This window comes from Trachypithecus francoisi, unplaced genomic scaffold, assembly GCF_009764315.1.
Source record: "Trachypithecus francoisi isolate TF-2019V2 unplaced genomic scaffold, Tfra_2.0 Lachesis_group7, whole genome shotgun sequence".
Lineage (NCBI taxonomy): Eukaryota > Metazoa > Chordata > Mammalia > Primates > Cercopithecidae > Trachypithecus > Trachypithecus francoisi.
In genome coordinates, this window is record NW_022681472.1 from 52,792,415 (window position 1) to 52,818,706 (window position 26,292).

At 39.0% G+C, this 26,292-nt stretch overlaps 1 protein-coding gene and 1 long non-coding RNA gene across 2 annotated transcripts in view; one reads left to right on the forward strand and one right to left on the reverse strand.

Moving 5' to 3' along the window:
* CPQ (carboxypeptidase Q) overlaps positions 1-26,292 on the forward strand; it is a 547,340-nt gene that overhangs the window by 307,701 nt on the left and 213,347 nt on the right. The window lies entirely within an intron of this gene.
* The window catches only part of LOC117079569, a 526,295-nt gene continuing 521,466 nt past the window's right edge, over positions 21,464-26,292 (reverse strand). The window contains exon 3 of the long non-coding RNA XR_004435499.1: positions 21,464-23,133. This is a non-coding gene — a long non-coding RNA (uncharacterized LOC117079569). The remainder of the gene's footprint in view (positions 23,134-26,292) is intronic.

Sequence of the window (26,292 nt, forward strand, 5' to 3'; positions counted from 1 at the left end):
TGCATCTATTACTTTATCTTTACCTTGATTTCTCCATACCCAAAGCTTTAAAGGTCATTAGAGCAGATAAAACAGGGTCATTTATTTTATATTGTCATATGTATGGATCTAGCCGCATGTGGTATCTTTCCTTCCTTCGTTCCTTCCTCCCTCTCTCCTCCCTCTCTGGGCATTTCCTCCTTTCCTTCCTCCTTTTTTCTTTCCAGTATTGAATGACTCCTACTTTATGTCATTGTCTCTTATGACTGAGAGATGCATAAGGCTTAGTCTTGCCCTCAAAAAGCTTACAGTTTTTTGAGAGGTTATGCACAAGTAAATGGGCAATTTCAATATAGTATAATAAATATTATGATAGAGGGAGTATGCAGTGCCTTTGGGTCATTTAAGGAAAGCACTTAAACTCAGGGAATCAGGAAAGGCTTGTCAGGGGGAGTGCCATCTAATCTGAGTTTTGAAGGACAGGTCCAGTTAGCCAGAGCTAGTTTTCTATGGCAGAGTGGGCCAGATGGGAGGGGCCTGGACCTGAATTTAATCTCCCTGCTGGGGTAAGGCAGCTTCAGGTGCTCAGATAGAGTCCAGTCCAGTAGTCATAGCATGGTGGCCAAAGGATTTTGCCTTGGAGTTCATAATCAAAAGATACCTCCAGGCCCTGGGGAGCAAGAGATGAGATAGTAGTACTGGAAGTCTGCCAGACCTTCGACCTTGGAAGAGACACTTGTATGAACATGGTCAAGTAAAATTCTAATGTCCAGGGACTGTGATACAGTTCAGCCTGCACAGGGCTTGGGACCTCAGCTTTGTATACACAGTGCAGTCTAGGATCCAGCCGACAGTCCAGTTGTCGCCTATAGCTGTAGTCAATTGCCACATTTTCTAGGAAGCCTCTGTTGGGCGACTCTAGAGGTGTTTCTCCCTTCCCTCTTATTACTAAACCTTACAGAAGCTAAGCTTGCTTCTAAGACATCTTTTAGGTTTCATATTCACAGGATTACAGTGTCTGCATTCCTTAGACGCTCCTATCATGCTGTGCTAGGCAGGCACTGTGCTAGGCACAGGGAATGTTGAGATGAAAGGAACCCAGTTTGTTCTTTAAACTACCCAGCTTGTGCATTTTTAAAAATTATTATTATTTTTGGAACTCTTAAAATTTTGTTTTGCCCAAAAAACTACATGACACTTTCCTCTTAGAAATAAGTTAGTTATACAATACAGAAATGCAAAGGCCAAAACATTAATGTTTTCCTTCTTCTTTACATTCTAGCTTCTTTCACCAGCATTAACAACTGATAACCTTTTCTTGTGTATCTTTTTAGTCCATTTTCTATGCTTGCATATCCATATATAATTGTATCAGTTGAGATTCCAGTAGGAAACAGACTGTACATTCAAATTAGAATAATTTAGACCAGTGTGGTGGCTTATGCCTGTAATTCCAGCACTTTGGAAGGCCAAGATGGGAGAATCGCTTGAGGCTAAGAGTTTGAGGCTGCAATGAAGTAGCATGGTGCCATTACACTCCAGCCTAGGTGACAGAGCAGGACCTTGGTCTCTAAACAACAACAACAACAAAACCAAATTAGGATAATTGAGGTTTAATTTAATAAAGGGAGTATTTACATGACGTACAGAGGGTATAGGGAAAGCACAGGGGATCGTGTTTATCAACGCTAAATCTGAAGGGGCACAGAGAGGAAGTGGTCATGGAAACCCGGACACAGAAAGGGTGCTGCAGAAAGGACCCTCTAATGGGCGCTAAGACCTTTGATGGAGAGATGCAGCCAGTTCTTATCAACCACAGGAAAGGGGCTGGGAATAAATGCACTCATTCCTGTCTGCTTCTAAGCGCCCCCATTGACTGAACCCTATGGGAAGCCAAGGGAACAAGAAAACCTATTGATGTAGTCCATACAGGTCAGCCCCCTTAGCCTGAGAGCTGAGTGGAGAAGGGTGGAGAGAGGATTGGAGGGACAAACAGAAGGTCTCCTGTACAGATACATACATAGCATATAGTTTTAGGAGCTTTTACTTTCTGTGCTTCCTTGTTACAGAAATGAGATTGTGCTATGGTACTATTCTGGGACTTTTTCTTCACTCAATTTGTCTTGAAGTCTTTTTGCATTAGTGTGTGTGGATCTAATTTAATTATTCTATTCATTGGCTGCTTAGTATTTCATCATACAAGGTATCTGAACTTTTAAAAATTCTTTATATGTAATAGTTTGTATATACAACAGAATATGTACCATCTATGTAAGTTACGAAGCCTAGCAATAAAACAGTCATCTGTAAATTTATCTCTCAACCTAAGATCACTAATACCATTGACCTTAGTCAATGAAACTATTCGACTTCAGATCCTCAGGCAATCAGGCATTAGTTAGAATTACCTAAGGAGCATACATGTGCAGTTCACAATAGGGTTTGGGTTTCTATGAGAATCTAATGCTGCCACTAATCTGAGTGGCAGGAGGCGGAGCTCAGGCAGTAATGCTCACTTCCTGTTGTGCGGCTATATTCCTAACAGGTCATAGACTGGTACCAGTATGCTAGCTGGGGGTTGGGGACCCCTGCTATATGGTCTTCCTGTGTCCCCTCACCCTGCCAATGCTAGTCGGAATTTTTTTGTGTTAATTCTCTTATATTTTTTAAAATTAGTTTTTGTATATTATGAGTATGTTGAAACAATATATTATATAGTTGCCTTTTTAAAAGCTTTATAAAGTTGCCGTTTTAGTTGTGCATAGTCTTTTACAGTTTGCTTTTTTTTTAACTGCATTCATATTGCAGCATGCAGCTGTGCTTCATTTATTTTCACAGCTTATAACACTCCATTGTGTGAATATGCCACAACTCACCTCGCCATTCTACTGTTGATGGACTTTTGGGTCATTTCCAGTTTTTGCTGTTTCAAACAGTGCTGCTTATGAACATTTTTGTCCATATCTCTTGGCACATACATACAAAAGTTGCTCTAGGATATATACCTAGGAGTGGAATTTCTGGGTCACGAGGTTTACACATACTTGGCTTTGCTGGGTAATGTCAAATTGTTTTCAATGAGATTATGCCAATTTACATTCCCATTAGAAGTATATAAGAATTCTGGTTCTTCCTTTTCCTCCTTAGTGCATGGTATTTGCAGAAGTCTTAACTTTTTACCACCAGTACTCTTTTCAGGGATACCAAGCAAAAACTTAATGAGAGTCTGACTCTGTTATCATAATAAATATTTTTCTACTTTTCTCTGTAAAAATGGTCTTTCTTGCCCTATTTTTTTGCCTCATTATTCCATAAGTTTATGTTGTCTACTAATAAATTGTATTTAAAAATAGTTAAGACATTAAAACAAGTCTGCCAAATGGACCTTTCAATTCTTTCCAACTCTAAAATAAATGTGATTCTAATAGAAATCCACATGCAAATCATGCTTCATAAAACTGATGGTTAGCATTGGCGCCATATGGAGAAGTTAGCTCACACACAGAAAGAGAAAACCATCAGTTCTCCAAATATTTCTTTTTACAAATTTGACTTTCACATCAAACCGGATTGTGTGTCCTCTTGAAAGGAATAGTGCCCCATCTTGCTCTCCCTCTCTTTTCTTCGCACAATTTGTCTTGAAGTCTTTCAAGACTTCCTTAGTTTTGTTCTTTCTTTGCTTCTTTTATGTATTCATTCACTGATTAGCTAAAACCTAGTGGAGAAGACAAATGAATTATTACTGTGTAGCCTGCAAATGGGATGATGAAGAATGGACAAATGGCTTCTGGAGTGAGAGAAGGAAACTTGACTTCTGTATTTCTTGAGTTCACTTTAGTTCCTAAGATAAAGTAGGCTCTACTGAGTATTTGCTAAATGAATGAAAAAATCAATACTATAAAATGTTTTCAACTCTTTACTCATTGTAGTTGTAGGAAGAGCTACATGGAGTTGAATTTCTATCAACTAGCCCATCTTTTATTACTAGAGTTGGTCTTCTTTGGTAATGTAATACTCAGAATACCTCATATGATCTCTTTATTGATTCCTTCAGTAGACATTAAATCTCCTATCAATTAATTCTACTTAAAAAGAATACCTTTTGGATTCATTCAAACACTTCATCTTCTTTCCCCATATCTTGGGAAGTGGTGTCAGCTCCTTAAAATGAGCCAGCATGCTTTTTCACCCTTCCGTATAAGTAAGAGCTTGTAATCACCCGGTGTTTCTCTGACCTAGAAAAGCTGAGAAATTCACATAAATGAAAACACAGGGACTTACAAAATTGCTTTCAGCCCTCTCCCATAGAAGCATGTCTGGCACTTGGTAATTAGCTGGATGGAATGTGGGTAATACATGGAGTGCCCTGGTGCTGCTGCTGCTGATGATAGGCTTATGTAACTTTGAAATCAGAAAAGTTTCAGTAGGGTAGGGGAGAACTGCTTTTAACAAGCTGCTGGGATTGGCTGAACTTGTGCTGGCCTTGCACTCTTACTATTATAAACTTGATATCTTTCTCATTTGTAAACTTTATTTGCATGCCAGAGCTCAGCTGAATTTGCCTGGGTTCCTAGTTTCTTTTAATCTTTCGTCCTGACTGGCTTGCATGTAAATCAGCTTGAGACTTTCAGCTGCCCATATATTGCCCTAGTTTGCACTCTATAAAGAGTTCTTTCTTTGTAGGCTCCTGTCCAAAGCATGGCAGTGTGTCTTAAAACTGTACAATATGGTTACTATTAGTAGTAATGAGTTGTTATTGAGTGTCAGTATGAGGTTGGGTAAATGGAGCAACCAAGGCGGCTTAGAACTGAGGGTTTCCCAGCTAACATGCTGTGGGACCCTGGAAAATTTGCCAGGCCCCTCCAGGTCTCCTAGTCCATCCTGCCAGAGATGATGTTTTTCTTTCCTGCTAGGGATGTCATGAATATAACTGAGAACCATGATTCTAAAACAATTAGAATGAAACCTTATAATTTTATTCGATGAGGTAAGCACCGTTTTTGTATCTTTACATCCATAATGCATTTTTAAGTCCTATTCTCATACCCATGAATTAAATTTAATCATTTTTATATTTTTAAATATAGAAATGCAAGAAAACTGAACCGATAAAGAGTGATAATAAGGCAGATAAGCCAAAGAGGAAGGTGTTTAGCCATTTAAGCTACTGCTGAAATACTGAATCTTTTTAATGGTGATATATGAGCTGGAATGTTAACCTTAGCCTTTCCTCTCAAGAATATTAATTTATCTGGCAATATGTAAATAACTGAAAATGGTATATTCCTCTTTCATAATTTAGAGAAACAATTTGGCTACTTTTGTTGGCAGAATCTGAAATAGCATTGCCCTTCCAAAGACTGTTTAACTTGATTTCACAAGTAAACCATAAAATGCAATTATTTGATATTTTACCATATCCCATTCCCTTCTTTCATCCCCGTAATGCAGGGGGCTGAGTTTGGATTTGCAAACCTTACTGTCTTAGCCTAAGCCCCTACAATTGTTTTTTAAATGGGAATTTGATCATCGTGCCAGATGCATGTTAAGGAAGGAATCCCATAGAGGCAGGGTACTTGGAGCGAGGTTTTCAGGGTGGCCTGCTCTGCCCAGTTGCCTTCTTTGGTCCCAGTGAGATTTGTAGTGTTCGTTTCTCTGTTTGAGGCTGGGTTGGGTTCAGGGACCAAGCAAATGAAAAAAGAGACCCTTGGGGTATAAAAGAGGTGACACATAGGCCAAACAACCTATGGTTCCTCTAGCTGATACAGAAGATCCGTCACCAACAACATAGGTTTATGGCTCAGTCCCATGACCTGGGTGGAATATCTGGAGCAGTTTTGGAAATACAGCATCCATTACAATAATCTGAGAGCTTGATTAAAATGTATATTCCTTTAAACACAAACAAACAACAACAACAAAAACATGTAGATTCCTGGGACCCAGGCTCAGATTCTAATTCACTAGATCCGGGGTGGGACCCAGGAGTCTGCACTGATGCAGATGCCACAACAATTCCGATGCTGGTGCCCTAAGAGCCACACTGGGAAAAATTCAGTCTAGTGCCTCTTAGTCATTCTTCCCTTTGGCTCTTTGCCTTTACTTCAGGAAATAACTTTGAATATGACTCTTAATGTCACCTCTTGGAGCTGCATCCAGACCTTCCTATGATGTACGTATAGCTAATCCAGTTGAGCTCTGTTTGAGAGGACTCTAGATATATTGTTTACTGGAGACCTGACTTTCTAGCAGGCTCCCATTGGATCCTGGTAATGTCCAGTGGCTTGAATGATAGAAAGCTGGTGTCAGCAGCTGGCTTTCCAAACCTATGCAAATCCTCTTTCTTTGGAAAGCCTCTAGCACTTCACTGTAAAAAAAACAGATAATGCCAGGCAAGAATTTTAATTAGAAAAACTGAATGACCTGGAAGTAAATTATTAACAATTTGAATATCAGCTAAGATCGGTGGAACAGAACAGACAGCCCTGAGGTGCATCCGTGGATGTGTATACACAATAATTAAGTTTGTTATAAAGATCCTATGTGTTATTTTCTCTGTATATCATGGTGGGACCTATTTTCATACAATCCATAGATACAGTTGAAATAATACAAATCATTGATAACTGACTACCATGGGTCAGGCCTTGTTCCACACGATTTCTGCATATCCTGCTAATACTCATAATAACCAGCACTTTAAGTATTATTACTCTTCTCCTTTTATAGTTAAGAAACCAAGGCACAGGGAAGCTAAGTAACGGATATAATGTTGCACAGCAAGAAAGTAGCAGGCTGGCCCTCTTGGTTTATTTAAGTTAAAATGAAATAACTGAGGAAATTAGGAATCTGAAGAAACCTCCATTTTCAAAAGAGTAGAAAAATAGATACCTGAAGGGCATTGTAGGGTCATAACATAGCCTTCTCATAATTTCACAAACATACAAAAAGCTACAACACTTCTCACATACAACATGTGACATACAACATGTGAGAAGTGTTGTAGCTTTTTGTATGTTTGTGAAATTTTTCAAAAATGTGTCTAGGTACAGTAGTTGAAGCTTCTAATGCGTATTGGGGTTAATTCCAGGACTCTTATTGTCACTCAGGGTTTGACAATGTAATAGTTATTTGTGTTACTAAACCTTTTAGGCTGGAAGGTTTTGTACATTAATAGATGTTAAAGATCCTACTGCAGAAATTACTGTCATGATTTTGGAAGCCCTAATTTAACCCACATTGATCATAATATGTCTCTGGCATGGTCAAGAAGTTCTTTTTTCCTGATTCAAGTACTTTAAAAAGCATATTTAAAGGCTGGCTTCAATCTCTCTGGAGTTATACAGCCTTCTGTTAGTCCTGCTACAATTCCTCTTGAGAATTTTTCTTTCTTTAGTGTTATCAAAAACACAGTACGACAATTGATATTGCTTAGTACTGAAACCCGGAGTCCTGTCTGTGATCAAAATATCCTCTGGCCCACCAACCAAGATTCCAAAAGTGGTCTCATTATGGTTCATGCCCAGTTTTGCATCCTACGGCCTTGGGTCAAGAGCTGCAGCCTCCCTCCAAAGTCCCCTCCAGGCAGTTCTGGGAGTTCTGAGGTATCTCTAGTGTGTTCAGTCCATTTGTTCATGACCCCCTGCTTCTGTCATCTTGTTAGTATATCCTGATATAATAAAAAATTTGAAAATATAATCAATGCTAGTAAGGAACAGAGTCCTATGCTTTACCATTTCTTTCTGAAGTGTAGTTTTGTTATTTAAAAAAAAATCTAAAAAAAGGACTGGTACAAAATTTCCTGTTCTGGAGGTATGGAGTTTTTCATATGTCAACCAGCTGTAACCTTTTGAAGGTTTAATGAAATCAGCAAATATAATCCACTGTACGAGCGTGGATATGAATCAAGTCTATCATTGTTGAACAAATGGCATTAATTTCCAGTGCACATGTGGATCTGAGTTTTAAAATATTGGTTTGAAAAATGTCAAGCTGCTCATTGTTTTAGAATATTTGAGCAGCTTGCTAGTATACTCTTTTTAAACAGTTGTACTTCTAAAAGGTTACAGTGTTTGCATATTTATTCCTTTCAATCTAAAAAATTCTTCCAGTGGCCTAAGTAGTGGGAAAATACCTCTAATTCCTTTTTTTTTTTTTTAATGGATTATGGTTCCTAGAGGGTATATAAAAAAAAACTTCCCTTCACTTTTAGCAGTAGCTGAAGCTACAGGACTCACTTTACACCCCAGCACTTGTCATCATGTCTCCAGGTGAAGTTTTGTTCAGTGTCCCCAGAAGTTGTAGAATTAGACTGCTTAAAGCTCATCGAAAAGCTTGTGTCTCCTATGTCCAGTGTCAGCCCCCTAGGAGGAAAAGACCTCTGGGGGAACTAATGCTTGTGGAGTGCTCTAAGGAACCAGAGATTGGATGATAAGCAGGATGGCCATGGGCCCTGCTCTCCTAGGGTCAGCGGGGGCAGAGAGCACAGTAGTCTCAAAAGTGGGTATGGGGAGATCCATGAGGATGTTGGGAGCAAATATAAAACTGAGGGTTATCTCATTTTGAATTTCCATTGTTGTGGATGTTTCATAATGCAGATGGCATATTGGTATTATGGTGAATCTTTTACAACAAACTTAATTATTTTGTATACACATACACAGATGTGCTTCAGCGCTGTCTGTTGTATTCCATTGATCTTAGCTGATATCTTTAAGAAGGATTGCCAACTGTATTTTAAAAATCTAACCTATCTAATCAGGAAATTGATTTAAACAAAGCACTCCATTCCATACAAGATTTGATTGAGCTGTCTTTTTTTTTTTCCAAGATGAAAGAGTGCCTAGGAGCCTGGTTATGTTTGCACCTATATCCAATTTAGCACCTCTTTCAAGTTAGGTTTGAAGTTGGAAGTATTACAATATATTTCTGTAAGATAATCTGTTTAATGATATGATGTTTCATTTCTTACTAAATAAAACCCTTCCCATTAACTTGTTCTCTTGTCCCGATTTTATCATATATGCCTAGGGCGAAGTCTCCATTAACTGGTTTCTTCTTGCTCCTAAACCATGTCCTCTTTCTTAAGCAAGTTCTCCACACTATTAGCTTGCTGTCAGGTTCCCCTGTGTTTGCTCTCTGTTCAACACGGGTGATGCTGTGAATTGTAGTCAGCTCAAGTGACTTCCAGGTGACTTGCCTTCAGCAGTGGCTGCTCATTTCATGCACTGCGGAATCCCTGGGTCATGCTGACCTGTTGATGATACCAGCATCACAGACTGCACATATCAGGCCCATTTTCTATGATGCTGGTTTTCCAATTAACTTTGTGAAAAGATATATCCCTGCTTGTGTCTCCCTGGTTATCCAGCTCCTCTTCCATTTGATTTCATCTTCAGCACTCGTCTGCCAGTTTTTCATAGCAGAAAGACTTTTTTCAAAAATGACTCTTCCCTTTTAGTTCCATTCCATAGGACTTCTATAACAGATACTTGCATTGCTTTCATTTCCAAAGCAAAATAATTTGATAATTAGAAAAATAATTCTAGAAAATAATTGTCATTTTAGTTTGCTATATTGAATATTTCTTGGGACTTCTGAATTTAATATATCACATTTCACTAATTGAAAGAAAATTATCATCAGCAAGATCAATCTGTTTAGTAGTGTTTCCTTATTTCTTTGATTTTCTAAATTAACATGCCTATCCATAATTCTGAAATCCAAATTAAATTAGTATTTCTGGTACCTCAAGATTCCCTAAATGGAGCTTCCTGGGTCACTATGCCACTTAATCTAACCTGTGAAGAAAGACGTCAGCACTCAAACTCATTCTGACCCTGTGGACTTTGCTTCAGCTGCTCCCTTTGGCTGTAGATCTCTTTCTCAGAGCTTCATGTGGCCAACTCTTATCAATCAAGTCTCAACTCAAACCTTACTTTCTTGGAAAGGCCTTTTTCTGGCCACTGAGTTCTCTGCCACTATCTGTCATATCACTTGATTTTATTTTTTCATAGCATGTGTCAGTCTCTGGAATTATTTTTGTTAACTTGTACATTGACGGTCCTCCAATTGGAAACTGAGAAGAACAGAGCCATTGTCTGTCAAGTTAATTGCTGTATCCCCAGTACATAGTATGGTGGCCAGCACACAGTGGTTTGATAAATTCTTGGTGAATGCATGGATATAACATTTGAGAAATACTGCATAAAATATCATTCAACGGTTTCTCTACAATGAGATATATCGGTACAGCATTTTCCAAATATATTTGACTAAGAACATGTATATATGCCATGTGCCAGATAATGCTGTTTTGATCAATGACAGGCCACATGTGTGAAAGTGGTCTCACAAAATTATAATGGAGTAGGCTATATCATCTAGGTTTCTGAAGTACACTCTATGGTGCTTGCACAACAACGAAATTGCCTAAATGACACATTTTTCAAATGTATCCCCATTGTCTCCTCCCACTGGTCTATATGACTGTTGTTATGTCAGTACCACATTGTTTTGATTACTGTAGCTTTGTAATATATGTTGAAATCAGGAAGTGTGATGTTTCCAGCTTTGCTGTTTTTTCTTATAATTGATTTGGCTATTTGTGGCCTTTTGTGGTTCCATATAAATTTTAGAATTGTGTTTTCTATGCCTGTAAAAACAACAATAACAACAACAACAACAAAACTGCCATTGGGATTTTGATAGGGATTGTAACCAAGCAGCTTGGCTTCAAAAATGCATTTTAAAACTTTTTTTCTCCTTTCTCTTTTCTCCCTAATCGCAAGATGTAACCTTGAAGCCAACTCTGCAGAAGCTTTTCCCCTTAACCTTAAAATAAGACTTCATGTCCCTTTCTTTCCCATCATTATCTAACTGTATGCTAGTATCTAATTATGTGCTTACTTAAAGTTCTGGGACTTAATCTTGAGACAGGTAGACCAAACCTGGAAACCCTGCTGTGAAATTTCAGATAACCTTGGGTAGCTAGTCAACAACCTGGCCATTGTTGAGATGATGCCAGCCCATGCTCCAGGTAGACCAAGACCCAATATAGCCACCAAAAAAAAAGATACGCAGATCTAGTACTTAGCACAACTCCTGCTTGCCTTCCACATCAAGTCCCCCCCTTTTGAATACTTACCTTCTTCCTAGAAACTCAAAGTGGTTACTTTAGATAGGGAATCTGGCCACTTCCCCATTACTAGTTCCGGTTAATAAAGTAACTTTCTTTCTACTGGACCTCTCCCTCGTTAATTGGAGTCTGCAAGCAGTGAGTGGCCAGACCTGTGTTCAGTTACAAGATGACACTGAATCTTTAGGTTGCTTTGGATAGTATGAACATTTTAACAGTATTAATTTTTCCAACTTGTGAACTGCAGCCCATAAGTTTTGATATATTGTGTTTCCATTTGTTTATATTGAAATATTTTCTTTTTTTTTTTTTTTTTGGCATAAAATTTTATTATGTAAAATTTTATTAAATTTTAAAATCTTTTTTTTTTTTTTATTATACTTTAAGTTCTAGGGTACATGTGCATGACGTTTATATCATGTATAACTCCCCAATGCAATCCCTCCCTCCTCCCCCCTCCCCATGATAGGCCCCAGTGTGTGATGTTCCCCTTCCCGAGTCCAAGTGATCTCATTGTTCAGTTCCCACCTATGAGTGAGAACATGCGGTGTTTGGTTTTCTCTTCTTGTGATAGTTTGCTAAGAATGATGGTTTCCAGCTGCATCCATGTCCCTACAAAGGATGCAAACTCATCCTTTTTTATGGCTGCATAGTATTCCATGGTGTATATGTGCCACATTTTCTTAATCCAGTCTGTCACAGATGGACATTTGGGTTGATTCCAAGTCTTTGCTATTGTGAATAGTGCCGCAATAAACATACGTGTGCATGTGTCTTTGTAGTAGAGTGATTTATAATCCTTTGGGTATATACCCAGTAGTGGGATGGCTGGGTCATATGGTACATCTAGTTCTAGATCCTTGAGGAATCGCCATACTGTTTTCCATAATGGTTGAACTAGTTTACAATCCCACCAACAGTGTAAAAGTGTTCCTATTTCTCCACATCCTCTCCAACACCTGTTGTTTCCTGACTTCTTAATGATTGCCATTCTAACTGGTGTGAGATGGTATCTCATTGTAGTTTTGATTTGCATTTCTCTGATGGCGAGTGATGATGAGCATTTTTTCATGTGTCTGTTGGCTGTATGGATGTCTTCTTTTGAGAAATGTCTGTTCATATCCTTTCCCCACTTTTTGATGGGGTTGTTTGTTTTTTTCTTGTATATTTGTTTGAGTTCTTTGTAGATTCTGGATATTAGCCCTTTGTCAGATGAGTAGGTTGCAAAAATTTTTTCCCATTCTGTAGGTTGCCTGTTCACTCTGATGGTAGTTTCTTTAGCTGTGCAAAAGCTCTTTAGTTTAATTAGATCCCATGTGTCAATTTTTGCTTTTGCTGCCGTTGCTTTTGGTGTTTTAGACATGAAGTCCTTGCCCATGCCTATGTCCTGAATGGTACTACCTAGATTTTCTTCTAGGGTTTTTATGGTATTAGGTCTAACATTTAAGTCTCTAATCCATCTTGAATTAATTTTCGTATAAGGGGTAAGGAAAGGATCCAGTTTCAGCTTTCTACTTATGGCTAGCCAATTTTCCCAGCACCATTTATTAAATAGGGAATCCTTTCCCCATTTCTTGTTTCTCTCAGGTTTGTCAAAGATCAGATGGCTGTAGATGTGTGGTATTATTTCTGAGGACTCTGTTCTGTTCCATTGGTCTATATCTCTGTTTTGGTACCAGTACCATGCTGTTTTGGTTACTGTAGCCTTGTAGTATAGTTTGAAGTCAGGTAGCGTGACGCCTCCAGCTTTGTCTTTTGACTTAGGATTGTCTTGGCAATGCGGGCTCTTTTTTGGTTCCATATGAACTTTAAAGCAGTTTTTTCCAATTCTGTGAAGAAAGTCATTGGTAGCTTGATGGGGATGGCATTGAATCTATAAATCACCTTGGGCAGTATGGCCATTTTCACGATATTGATTCTTCCTATCCATGAGCATGGTATGTTCTTCCATTTGTTTGTGTCCTCTTTGATTTCACTGAGCAGTGGTTTGTAGTTCTCCTTGAAGAGGTCCTTTACATCCCTTGTAAGCTGGATTCCTAGGTATTTTATTCTCTTTGAAGCAATTGTGAATGGAAGTTCATTCCTGATTTGGCTCTCTGCTTGTCTGTTACTGGTGTATAAGAATGCTTGTGATTTTTGCACATTAATTTTGTATCCTGAGACTTTGCTGAAGTTGCTTATCAGCTTAAGGAGATTTTGGGCTGAGACGATGGGGTTTTCTAAATATACAATCATGTCATCTGCAAACAGGGACAATTTGACTTCTTCTTTTCCTAACTGGATACCCTTGATTTCTTTCTCTTGCCTGATTGCCCTAGCCAGAACTTCCAACACTATGTTGAATAGGAGTGGTGAGAGAGGGCATCCCTGTCTTGTGCCAGTTTTCAAAGGGAATTTTTCCAGTTTTTGCCCATTCAGTATGATATTAGCTGTGGGTTTGTCATAAATAGCTCTTATTATTTTGAGGTACGTTCCATCAATACCAAATTTATTGAGCGTTTTTAGCATAAAGGGCTGTTGAATTTTGTCAAAAGCCTTTTCTGCATCTATTGAGATAATATGTGGTTCTTGTCTTTGGTTCTGTTTATATGCTGGATTACGTTTATTGATTTGCGAATGTTGAACCAGCCTTGCATCCCAGGGATGAAGCCCACTTGATCATGGTGGATAAGCTTTTTGATGTGCTGCTGAATCCGGTTTGCCAGTATTTTATTGAGGATTTTTGCATCGATGTTCATCAGGGATATTGGTCTAAAATTCTCTTTTTTTGTTGTGTCTCTGCCAGGCTTTGGTATCAGGATGATGTTGGCCTCATAAAAAGAGTTAGGGAGGATTCCCTCTTTTTCTATTGATTGAAATAGTTTCAGAAGGAATGGTACCAGCTCCTCCTTGTACCTCTGGTAGAATTCAGCTGTGAATCCATCTGGTCCTGGACTTTTTTTGGTGGGTAGGCTATTAATTGTTGCCTCAATTTCAGAGCCTGCTATTGGTCTATTCAGGGATTCAACTTCTTCCTGGTTAGTCTTGGGAGAGTGTAAGTGTCCAGGAAATTATCCATTTCTTCTAGATTTTCTAGTTGATTTGCGTAGAGGCATTTATAGTATTCTCTGATGGTTGTTTGTATTTCTGTGGGGTCGGTGGTGATATCCCCTTTATCATTTTTTATTGCGTCTATTTGATTCTTCTCTCTTTTCTTCTTTATTAGTCTAGCTAGCGGTCTGTCAATTTTGTTGATCTTTTCAAAAAACCAACTCCTGGATTCATTGATTTTTTGGAGGGTTTTTTGTGTCTCTATCTCCTTCAGTTCTGCTCTGATCTTAGTTATTTCTTGCCTTCTGCTAGCTTTTGAATGTGTTTGCTCTTGCCTCTCTAGTTCTTTTAATTGTGATGTTAGAGTGTCAATTTTAGATCTCTCCTGCTTTCTCTTGTGGGCATTTAGTGCTATAAATTTCCCTCTACACACTGCTTTAAATGTGTCCCAGAGATTCTGGTATGTTGTATCTTTGTTCTCATTGGTTTCAAAGAACATCTTTATTTCTGCTTTCATTTCGTTATGTACCCAGTAGTCATTCAGGAGCAGGTTGTTCAGTTTCCATGTAGTTGAGCGGTTTGGATTGAGTTTCTTAGTCCTGAGTTCTAGTTTGATTGCACTGTGGTCTGAGAGACAGTTTGTTATAATTTCTGTTCTTGTACATTTGCTGAGGAGTGCTTTACTTCCAATTATGTGGTCAATTTTGGAATAAGTGCGATGTGGTGCTGAGAAGAATGTATATTCTGTTGATTTGGGGTGGAGAGTTCTATAGATGTCTATTAGGTCCGCTTGGTGCAGAGATGAGTTCAATTCCTGGATATCCTTGTTAACTTTCTGTCTCGTTGATCTGTCTAATGTTGACAGTGGAGTGTTGAAGTCTCCCATTATTATTGTATGGGAGTCTAAGTCTCTTTGTAGGTCTCTAAGGACTTGCTTTATGAATCTGGGTGCTCCTGTATTGGGTGCATATATATTTAGGAGAGTTAGCTCTTCCTGTTGAATTGATCCCTTTACCATTATGTAATGGCCTTCTTTGTCTCTTTTGATCTTTGATGGTTTAAAGTCTGTTTTATCAGAGACTAGGATTGCAACCCCTGCTTTTTTTTGTTCTCCATTTGCTTGGTAGATCTTCCTCCATCCCTTTATTTTGAGCCTATGTATGTCTCTGCATGTGAGATGGGTCTCCTGAATACAGCAGACTGATGGGTCTTGACTCTTGATCCAGTTTGCCAGTCTGTGTCTTTTAATTGGAGCATTTAGTCCATTGACATTTAAGGTTAATATTGTTATGTGTGAACTTGATCCTGTCATTATGATATTAACTGGTTATTTTGCTCGTTAGTTGATGCAGTTTCTTCCTAGCCTCGATGGTCTTTACATTTTGGCATGTTTTTGCAATGGCTGGTACCGGTTGTTCCTTTCCATGTTTAGGGCTTCCTTCAGGGTCTCTTGTAAGGCAGGCCTGGTGGTGACAAAATCTCTAAGCATTTGCTTATCTGTAAAGGATTTTATTTCTCCTTCACTGATGAAGCTTAGTTTGGCTGGATATGAAATTCTGGGTTGAAAATTCTTTTCTTTAAGAACGTTGAATATTGGCCCCCACTCTCTTCTGGCTTGTAGAGTTTCTGCCGAGAGGTCTGCTGTTATTCTGATGGGCTTCCCTTTGTGGGTAACCCGACCTTTCTCTCTGGCTGCCCTTAAGATTTTTTCCTTCATTTCAACTTTGGTGAATCTGGCAATTATGTGTCTTGGAGTTGCTCTTCTGGAGGAGTATCTTTGTGGCGTTCTCTGTATTTCCTGAATTTGAATGTTGGCCTGCCCTACTAGGTTGGGGAAGTTCTCCTGGATGATATCCTGAAGAGTGTTTTCCAACTTGGTTCCATTTTCCCCCTCACTTTCAGGCACCCCAATCAGACGTAGATTTGGTCTTTTTACATAATCCCATACTTCTTGCAGGCTTTGTTCATTTCTTTTTCTTCTTTTTCCTTTTGGTTTTCTCTTCTCGCTTCATTTCATTCATTTGATCCTCAATCGCTGATACTCTTTCCTCCAGTTGATCGAGTCGGTTACCGAAGCTTGTGCATTTGTCACGTATTTCTCGTGTCATGGTTTTCATCTCTGTCATTTCGTTTATGATCTTCTCTGCATTAATTAGTCTAGCTGTCAATTCTTCCACTTTTTTTTCAAGATTTTTAGTTTCTTTGCGCTGGGTACGTAATTCCTCCTTTAGCTCTGAGAGGTTTGATGGACTGAAGCCTTCTTCTCTCATCTCGTCAAAGTCATTCTCTGACCAGCTTTGATCCGTTGCTGGCGATGGGCTGCGCTCCTTTGCAGGGGGAGATGCGCTCTTATTTTTTGAATTTCCAGCTTTTCTGCCCTGCTTCTTCCCCATCTTTGTGGTTTTATCTGTCTCTGGACTTTGGTGATGGTGACGTACTGATGGGGTTTTGGTATAGGTGTCCTTCCTGTTTGATAGTTTTCCGTCTGACAGTCAGAAGGACTGTCTGTTGGTCTGTTAGAGATTGCTTGAGGTCCACTCCAGACCCTGTTTGCCTGGGTATCAGCAGCAGAGGTTGCCGAAGATAGAATATTGCTGAACAGCGAGTGTACCTGTCTGATTCTTTCTTTGGAAGTTTCCTCTCAGGGGTGACGCCACCCTGTGAGGTGTGGGGTATCAGACTGCCCCTAGTGGGGGATGTCTCCCAGCTAGGCTACTCGGGGTCAGGGACCCACCTGAGCAGGCAGTCTGTCCGTTCTCAGATCTCAACCTCCGCGTTAGGAGATCCACGGCTCTCCCCAAAGCTGTCAGACAGAGTCGTTCGGTCTGCAGCGGCCCCGCTCTTTCCCCTAATGGACTGCAGCTGTGCGCTGTCCGCAGCGGTAGAGTCTACAGAGACAGGCAGGCTTCCTTGAGCTGCTGTGAGCTCCACCCAGTTCGAACTTCCCAGCGGCTTTGTTTACCTACTTAAGCCTCAGCAATGGCGGGCGCCCCTCCCCCAGCCTCGCTGCTGCCTTGCGGATAGATCGCCGCAGAGGGCTGTGTTAGCTGTGAGGGAGGCTCCGTGGGCGTGGGACCCTCCCGGCCAGGTGTGGGATATATTCTCCTGGTGTGCCTGTTTCCTTAAAGCGCAGTATTGGGGTGGGAGTTACCCGATTTTCCAGGTGTTGTGTGTCTCAGTTCCCCTGGCTAGGAAAAGGGATTTCCTTCCCCCTTGCGCTTCCAGGTGAGGCGATGCCTCGCCCTGCTTCAGCTCACGCTGGTCAGGCTGCAGCAGCTGACCCGCACCGATTGTCCGGCACTCCCTAGAGAGATGACCCCAGTACCTCAGTTGAAAATGCAGAAATCACCGGTCTTCTGTGTCGCTCGCGCTGGGAGTTGGAGACTGGAGCTGTTCCTATTCGGCCATCTTGCTCCGCCCTCTTGAAATATTTTCTAATTTCCTTTTTGATTTCTTTTTTGACACAATGGCTATTTAAAAGTGTGTTCTTTAATTTCCATATATCTGTAGATTTTTCAGTTTTTCTTCTGCTGTTAATTTCTAGTGTCATTCCATTGTGGTCAGAAAAAAATACTTAGTATGATTTCTATCTTCTTAAGTTGGTTAGGACTTTTTTTGTAACCTAGCAAGTTACCTACCTTGGAGAAAAATTTGGGGCACTTAAGAAGAATGTGTATTCTGCCACTGCTGGGTGAAATGTTCCATATGTATCTGTTAGGTCTGTTTGATCTATAGTATTATTCACGTCCTCTGTTTCCGTACTTATCTTCCATATTGATGTCCTCTCCATTATTGAAAGTGTGGTATTGAAGTTTCCTACTATTATTGTATTGCTATCTGTTTCTTCCTTCAGTTCTGTCAGTGTTGGCTTTACATATCTAAATGATGTTGGATGCATATATATTTATAATTCCTATATCTTCCTGATGGATTGAACTTTTTAATCGTTATATATGTCCTTCTTTGTCTCTTGTGATAGATTTTGACTCAAAGTATGTTTTGTCTAAGGATAGCCACCCATGCATTCTTTTGGTTACCATTTGCTTAGAATACTTTTTACTAGCCCTTCACTTTCACCCTGTATGTGTCACTAAGTCTAAAGTGAATTTCATGTGGATTGCATGTAGTTGGGTATTTTGTAATTGTTTTCCATTCAGCTACTCTATGTCTTTTGATTGGAAGTTAATTCATTAAAATTTAGTGTAATGATTGGGAAGGGGAGGATTTATTATTGCCATTTCATTAGTTGTTTTGTTTTAGTCCTGTAGTCCTTTTGTCTGTCTTTTCCTTTCTTACTGTCTTCCTTTGTGTTTTCTTGATTTTTTTTTTTTTTTGTATTCATATGCTTTAATTCTTGTTGACATTTTTAGTATTATACCTTTTCATGGGTTTTGGAATTTTGGTTTGCTGACTCATTTTGAGTGGGATGATTTTACATTCACTTTTTATTACCTTTTTTCCCCTCTCTCTGGGCTTACTCTTGTTTTCCTTGAGGTTTTGTGATCACTTTTGTCTGGTCTGAAAGATTTCCAGTCCAGACCCAGGTTTCATTATGTTCTATCAGCCATCCTTGCCAGTGGTGATACTGGGGATATCACATACTCTGTTACCAAGCTAGCAGGTGGTTTGATTCTATGCCTGGTTCTGAATCATATCTTTGTCAACTTTTCCCCCACAGGCTCAAATTTTTATAAAACTGTTCCTCTTGGTGTGTCATGTTTTTTGTTGTTGTTGTTGTTGCAGTTTTGTTTTTAGCTTCTTCTTATTAGCCCAACCTCCTTGTTTGCTTTACAGTTAACCTGGCTTAGGTCTCCTTATCTCCAGTGAGCCAGTTTTGGATTCTCTTATCCTATAGGAGCAGAATGCCCAGCAGTCAGTGCTGGCTTCTAAATCTGGAGCCTTGCAGGTTCCCTAGCTTCAGACTTACTCACTGCTTGTGATTCTAATGCATTTCTAGTACACAGAGATGTTTATCTGGTTCTTGGAGACAAACTGTAACCTTTCTGTGTTTACTTTTATGTTTCATCTCTAATTATCACATGTTTGGAACAGGAGGAGGCTTATAATGGTGTGAATTTGCTGCTTCATGTTGACCAGAAGTCTCACCATTACTTTTGAAGCATTTTAAGCATATTTCTATCCTAATTTCTTGTCCATAGCTCTGTATGATTCTGACCTTTGAAGACTATAATAAAGGTTCATCATTTTTTAATGTACTTATTGTTTATACTCATCACAGAGAAAATACGTTACATTACACAGTAGTCGAGAATAAACTTCTTTAATGGGTTTATGTGACTAAAATTGTAAAGGTCAGGGGAACTAATGGGAAATTTGTTTTAATTACGCATTGATCACAAAACATAATATTGTTTTCTTTAAGGAACTGAACTAACTGGATTCTGAATCATATTTTATTATGAAACAGAAACAAACTCAGATTGATTTATTGACTCTGCTGTATGCCAGGCCTTGTGAGGAATACATGGGAAGGAAATAAAAAAGTCTCTGCCATTAGAAAGGCCAGTGTTTCTCAGCTGAAGGCTGAGGTTAGAGGGTCTCCTCTTCCCCTCTCCCCAGTAGAAATCTGTGAGAATCTGAAAGGGGAGGCTTTTTTATTTTCAAACTATGTACCCCATCTCCATTTCCCAGCCCCCTACCACCAGGGGAGTGTGTCTCTTGCCTCTCAACTGCTTCAGAACTACTATCAGAGCCACTTTTACCAAGAACATACACCATAGCAATTGGGCATTATGAAAACAATAAAATATGTAAATAAATTCTAAAATGGATTAGGACGCTAGATGGGTTGAGCATACACTGGATAATAGGCAATGCATTAGGACCTTCCTTGCAATTGCTATTACATCAACTCTGTGGACAGATGTTAACATCCAATTTTAGATACACAAAAGAGGGAGCACAGAGAGCTCAAGCAGCTTGCTGAGGTTCCTAGTAAGTGGCAGAGGTGGACTTCAAATCCCGACCTGCTTGCCTCTGAAACCCAGGTCTTAATGACTGTGTGGTAATAAGAGGGCCAAAGACAAGGTTAAAATATGTCTTACTGTATTGCTGTTTCCTGAAGGAACTTATGGAGATTAAAATTCATAAATTGTTATAGAGTTAAAACAGAGGAAATAATGCTTCTTGGACACACCATTTAGTTTTTTCTTTCATCTTTAAGCAATGCCGCACTAAAATATGTCTGTAATGGCATAAAAAAACTGATATTTGGGCTGGGCACAGTGGCTCAAGCCTCTAATCCCAGCACTTTGGGAGGCCGAGATGGGCGGATCACGAGGTCAGGAGATTGAGACCATCCTGGCTAACACGGTGAAACCCCGTCTCTACTTAAAAAAAAATACAAAAAACTAGCCGGGCGAGGTGGTGGGCGCCTGTAGTCCCAGCTACTCGGGAGGCTGAGGCAGGAGAATGGCGTAAACCCGGGAGGCGGAGCTTGCAGTGAGCTGAGATCCGGCCACTGCACTCCAGCCTGGGCGACAGAGCGAGACTCCGTCTCAAAAAAAAAAAAAAAAAACAACTGATATTTGCCTTTTCTTCTCCATTCCCCATGCTTGTCAATCGTTACAGAGATTATGCTCAAATGTGATATCAAGAAATGCTTTTAGTCCCCAGCTTAAGCTTCATTTCTATGTGAAATATGGCAGACTTTTGATGCTTTCTCTAAGTATGTTCTCCCTGCGTTCAAGGCCCTTTTAGGGAGAGAGCCAGTCTATGGCCAGTCTTGCTAGCTCTGTAAATGCCATTGACAGTGGAATCATTCTTAAATTCGCTATCATCAGGTCAAAACTAACCCCTGGTGCATTTTGGGAAGCTTCAGTTCAAACACCTGAATTCATTTTCACCCAGCGCTACCTGGTTACCTTGTAACTCCAGAGTTATTTAGAGAGGTTTTGTATATGATTGCTTAAGCTACAGCTTCTTCCCCCTTTGCAACCTATTATTGAAGTAAAAATGTAACTTAGCGATTTCACAGGCATATGGATGTTTTTAGGTGGAATAAGTTCATGCTGTTTTAAATTAGGTTCACCAAACAACATTTCTAGAATATTTTCACTTTTCTAAATAAAGTGCTTTTGACTGATACTCCCTCTAATTCAAACTGGCAGTGCATAGTACCCTAAACCAGGGCCTGCATAAGCAGTCTGTATAAAACATGCTTATGCTTTTCAGCTTCCCAAGTGAATCTTTCCTAGAGAGAATTGTTTTTTATTGAATGTTTGAGGTCATCTTACAATAATTATGACACAATCAGTAATGGCAACAACTTAAAGAGTTTACACTATGTGCCAGGAATATGATAGTGATAAACATGTCATCTCATTTATTTCTCACAACACACTTTTTAAGGGTAGGTTTGTATTATTATTCCCACTTTACAGATAGAGAAACAAAGGTTAGAGAGATTAAGTAACTTGCTCATGTCAAGGTGGTAGGGACAAATTATTGAAAGCACTCGTTATGCCATGTGTGCAAGCAAAAACTGGCAGATTAATTTTTAGCATACTAAAATAAAAGGTCATGCATTAGAGAAAAGCAGTCAAAATAGGTTCTGCCCCATCTTTCGTGAAGCAGACAGAGGGATATGACTGAAATAACCCTCGGCTCTGGGTCAAAATCTCTGGCTTCTATTTTCAGGCCCTCCCACTTGGGCAAATATTCCTTCTCTGTGGAAAAGTAGAATGTTGGCCACAATCTCCTAAAGTCATTCTAGCTTTGATAGGGTGTGATTGTAGGAGCCTGCAAAGGTATCTAGAGTCATTGTAGGTTTCCTAATGTATGTAGCTCTATGCAATTAAAAAGATTAAGTAAATCTTAGGAACTGTCAAGAAGGTTCTTACAGTTTATATATAACATACAAAAAAAATTATAGGATATATCATAGTTTTGGTTGCTACATCTCCAAAATCTAGTGAAATTCAAGAAAGTTACAGAAGGAACCACCAAAATGGCGTGATGAGACTATTATAAGGGATATAGCAATCTTCAGCCTGCAAATAGAGAAAAAAGTCTTATTTAGAAATGTCTACAAAATTATGATTGTTATGTATTTCATACTTGAGAAAGTAATTTTAGCTCAGATAAAATGAAGTACTGTTTTACACAGTGGATGACAATTTTGTGGAACTTTCCATCTGTAGAATCAAAAAGTAAAAAATAAATGTGAAAACAGTCAAATGTAGAAATAACAGTCCATCATAGACTGTCAAAGGACACTATAAAGTATGGAGTTCTCCCCTAAAAGTTGGTATTGCCAGGGATCATAGTTATTATGCCCTTCTACTGTATGTCCCAGGGTTCCAATGGAAGTTATCAATACAGCATAGCTCCAATTCAGGAAGGCAAATTTTAAGTTATAAAAGGTTCTGTTTAGGATGGCAGATTTCCTTAATCATTAATTTTACTAGTAGTATAATATAATGTTAAGTTTTTGTTTTGGTTCCAGTTGAAGAGCAGCATGATGATAGGAATTTTTACTAGAAAAAAAAATACTAATATCACAGGAAAACATTAAGAATTTCTTCTCTGAATAGTGGTCGCGATGAGCCCACCCTTCCTTTTAGAATCATAGAGGTTGACAGTGTGTTTGGAGATGATCTATCTCATGGCCCCCCCCAGGGCAGGTGTCCATTCTTTACCTGGCAGGTGTTCCTTGCACCTCTGTTTGAACAATGCCAATATTTGGCAGCTTATCCTCTGGGGAGTACTGTTCCCTTGTGGGACTGCTCAGGTTTATTCTTTACTGAGCTCAAATCTATGTGCATATGCTGTCTTCTCACTGGCCTGATTATACCTTCAGGGTAAGTCTACTCTTCTTGCAGATGAAGCATCTAACCCCTTACAGTCTTCTCTTCTCCAGTGTAACATATTCCGCTGCTTTTCAAGCAATGCACTTCTAGACACTGGAAAATCCTGACAGCTCTTTTCTGACCACCATCTCTTTCCAAACTCTTTCCTCAAGGGTCCTGGAAGGAAACAAAAGGGAGTGAAAAAGCATTTGATTTATTTAGAGTAAAAAGCAAGTATTACTTCACATAATCAACAGCTTTATTTTATTTTTATCAATGAACCTTAAAATCTTTAAAAACATTTTCCCATGACTGAGATACTCTTAGCTCAATATGCTTGTGGCCACCACCTGAGTTTCCTGATTGTTGCCAGACAGACTGCTATCAACTCACACTCTCAAAGTGCAGTGTGCACTTCAGATTTATCCCCACTGAATTCTCTTGTCAGTTTTAAGCTATTATTTCTGCTTCAGGATATTTTACAATCTTGATTATTTGGTCCAACATATGAATGATTCATCTTATGTTTTTATCATCTTAAAATTCATAAGGATATCTCCAAGGTATTGATGGAAATGTTAAACAAGATTATATCAAGGGCTGAGTTAAGCTATGCGAACATTCAAAATTTAATGAGAAATATAATTTAGTGATAATGGTACTTTGATGCTTGTATTTCCTTTAATCTTGCTCTAATTTATAGCCTATTAAAATGTACTGTTTATGCTAATAAATACAACTTAAATTTTAAAACACGTGTTTTTGTTTGTATTGTTGTTTTCCAAAAAATACACAATTAAAAAAAAAAAGCCTACTTTTCTTGTTTTTTAAGGTTTTCCACAGGTTGTGATTATTCAACACATGGCTACAATCGACTGATGAGATTTAACTGATTTAATGTATGAGAATATAATCTAATGACAAGTCAAAATAATTAGGGGGACAGGGACAACCTCATGAGGATTGACTTTAAGAATCTAAATCCACAACATGACAATAATGTCACAATGTCCATTGATGAAGAAAGTGAACAGTCTTTTTTTAATGACGTTCTTTTATTTCAGTTAATTGCATTTAGAGAGAGGACAATTAAACTATTCATTCTCCTCTGTGGTATCCATTAAGTTTTAAAAATTACCTTGTCTTTCTGTTACGTTCTTTTTAAAATAATTATTCCTTATGGACTCTCAGTCTAAGCTTATTTTTATTTGTTCTCTCCAACAGGTCTATCTTTATAACATTTGAGCTCCCCTTACTCCTTATCTTTGGAGTTCACTTTTATGGGGACAAAAGACGAGTTTTCTATGCTTTGCGAAGCATGATTATGCTTCATGTTAGCTTTGGAATTAGAAGAAATCATTTTTGGACCATTCTTTTTGAGTTGTGATACACAAACATTATATGGTTAATCAGCATTTTAGCTTACTAGTGGCCCTTGGTTCTTATGAAACTAAGATAATTACTTCTCTTTTTTCTGCAGATGTGATATTTGACTATGAATATTGAAGTTAAGCTTCAATCCATTATATTGTAAATGGAAAAGAAGAGTTTTTCATTTTAGGTATATATACATAATACATATATCCTTTTATTTGGCTCTCATTATGTTTATATTAGGTACAAAACTAGTTAACATGTCTATTCTGGCGTTTTTCCTCCAAGATATGTAAATTCTAATAAAAAATAAGGCCAGATCAGTGGAATGGGGATAATAGGATTCTTTTAAACCAGGATGCAAGAAAATGAAATGTTTAATTTTTGCAACATCTCCTTTCTAAAACAGAATATACTGATGGAAATTTGGCTTGTTTCCTAGAGTCTGAACACAGGGGTTATTAACTGCAATGACTGGGCTAATACTATGAGGTGGAGTATGATAAAAGGATTAAAAGCTAGCAGATACTGTGCTTGGATAGCAAGCTGGATGCTTGTGCAGGCATGGAGCCTTTCAAAGTAAAATTGGCTCCTTGACACTCTGTCCTGAAGCTTGTGCTGATTTTTAACATCATTAAAAATCAGGTCATTGAGAAGTCTTCTTTTAGGGATGTCTGTAACCTTCCTTGACTGCCTTATGTTTAAGCTAGAATTTAAGCATCCAAATAAAAGTTGTTCTCAGGTGTCATCATCATAGGAAGCCATCCAGCTACCCTAAAGTTCACTAAAAAGTCCTGGAACTTGAGATGATTGACTTCTGACTCCCCATTGTCAGTATGGTCCAGAGATATGGCAGGCAGGAGCCAACTGCTTAAGGTAGAAATGCTTTGAGTAAGTTTGAACTGCACAGGCTATCATGGCTGGGTATTTTTCAAAGCTACGTAGGATTCTGGAATTTTAGAAACCATTAGGGGCCAAGAAGAATCTGTCAGCTTATAGATCTAAATGTTCCAAATTTAAGTTAAAGCCTGTTTCTTTTGGCAGGAAGCACCTTGACTCCCATATTTTATAATGAAAAATTGATGATATATCTATTAGCTTGTTTAAATTGAACCATAGAAGAGTCCGTAGGAGACCAGGTGCAGTGGCTCATGCCTTCAATGTCAGCACTTTGGGAGGCTGAGGTGGGTGGATCACTTGAGGTTGGGAGTTTGAGACCAGGCCAACATGGCAAAAACCTGTCTCTACTAAAAGTACAAAAATTAGCCTGGTGTGGTGGCACGTGCCTGTAATCCCAGCTACTCAGGAGGATGAGGCATGAGAATCACTTGAACCTGGGAGGCAGAGGTTACTGTGAGCCAAGATCACACCTCTGCCCTCCAGCCTGGGTGACAGAGTGAAACTGTCAAAAAAAAAAAAAAAAAAGTCTGTAGGGTACCAAATGCTTTTTTTTTTTGGAGACAGGATCTGGCTCTGTGGTATATACTGGAATGCAGTGGTGTATTCATGGCTCACTGTAGCCACAGTCTTCTGGACTCAAGCCATCATCCTACCTCAGTCCACTTTCCCCTATCCAGTAGCTGGGACTATAGGCATACACCACTACACCTGGCTATTTTTTTTTTCCATAGAGATGAGGTCTCACTACATTGTACAGGCTGGTCTTGAACCTGGCCTCAAACGATCCCCTCTCCTTGGCCTCCCAAAGTGCTCAGATTACATGTGTGAGCCACCATGCTCGGTCTTCTTCTTTTTTTAAATCCTACCCACTTGGCATGACAAAGGCCTAGGATGTATAGTGAATAGTTGTAAGGAATGAGAAGTTCTAACTGTGTGCTGTACCATGCTTGGATTTGATTATGGGCAAGATGATCAATATTAGCATAGAAGTTACTTAAACTCTCTGTGTCTCTTCCCTTACCTCAGGAAGTTCAAATACAATGTTGTAATTCAGCTCTTCTC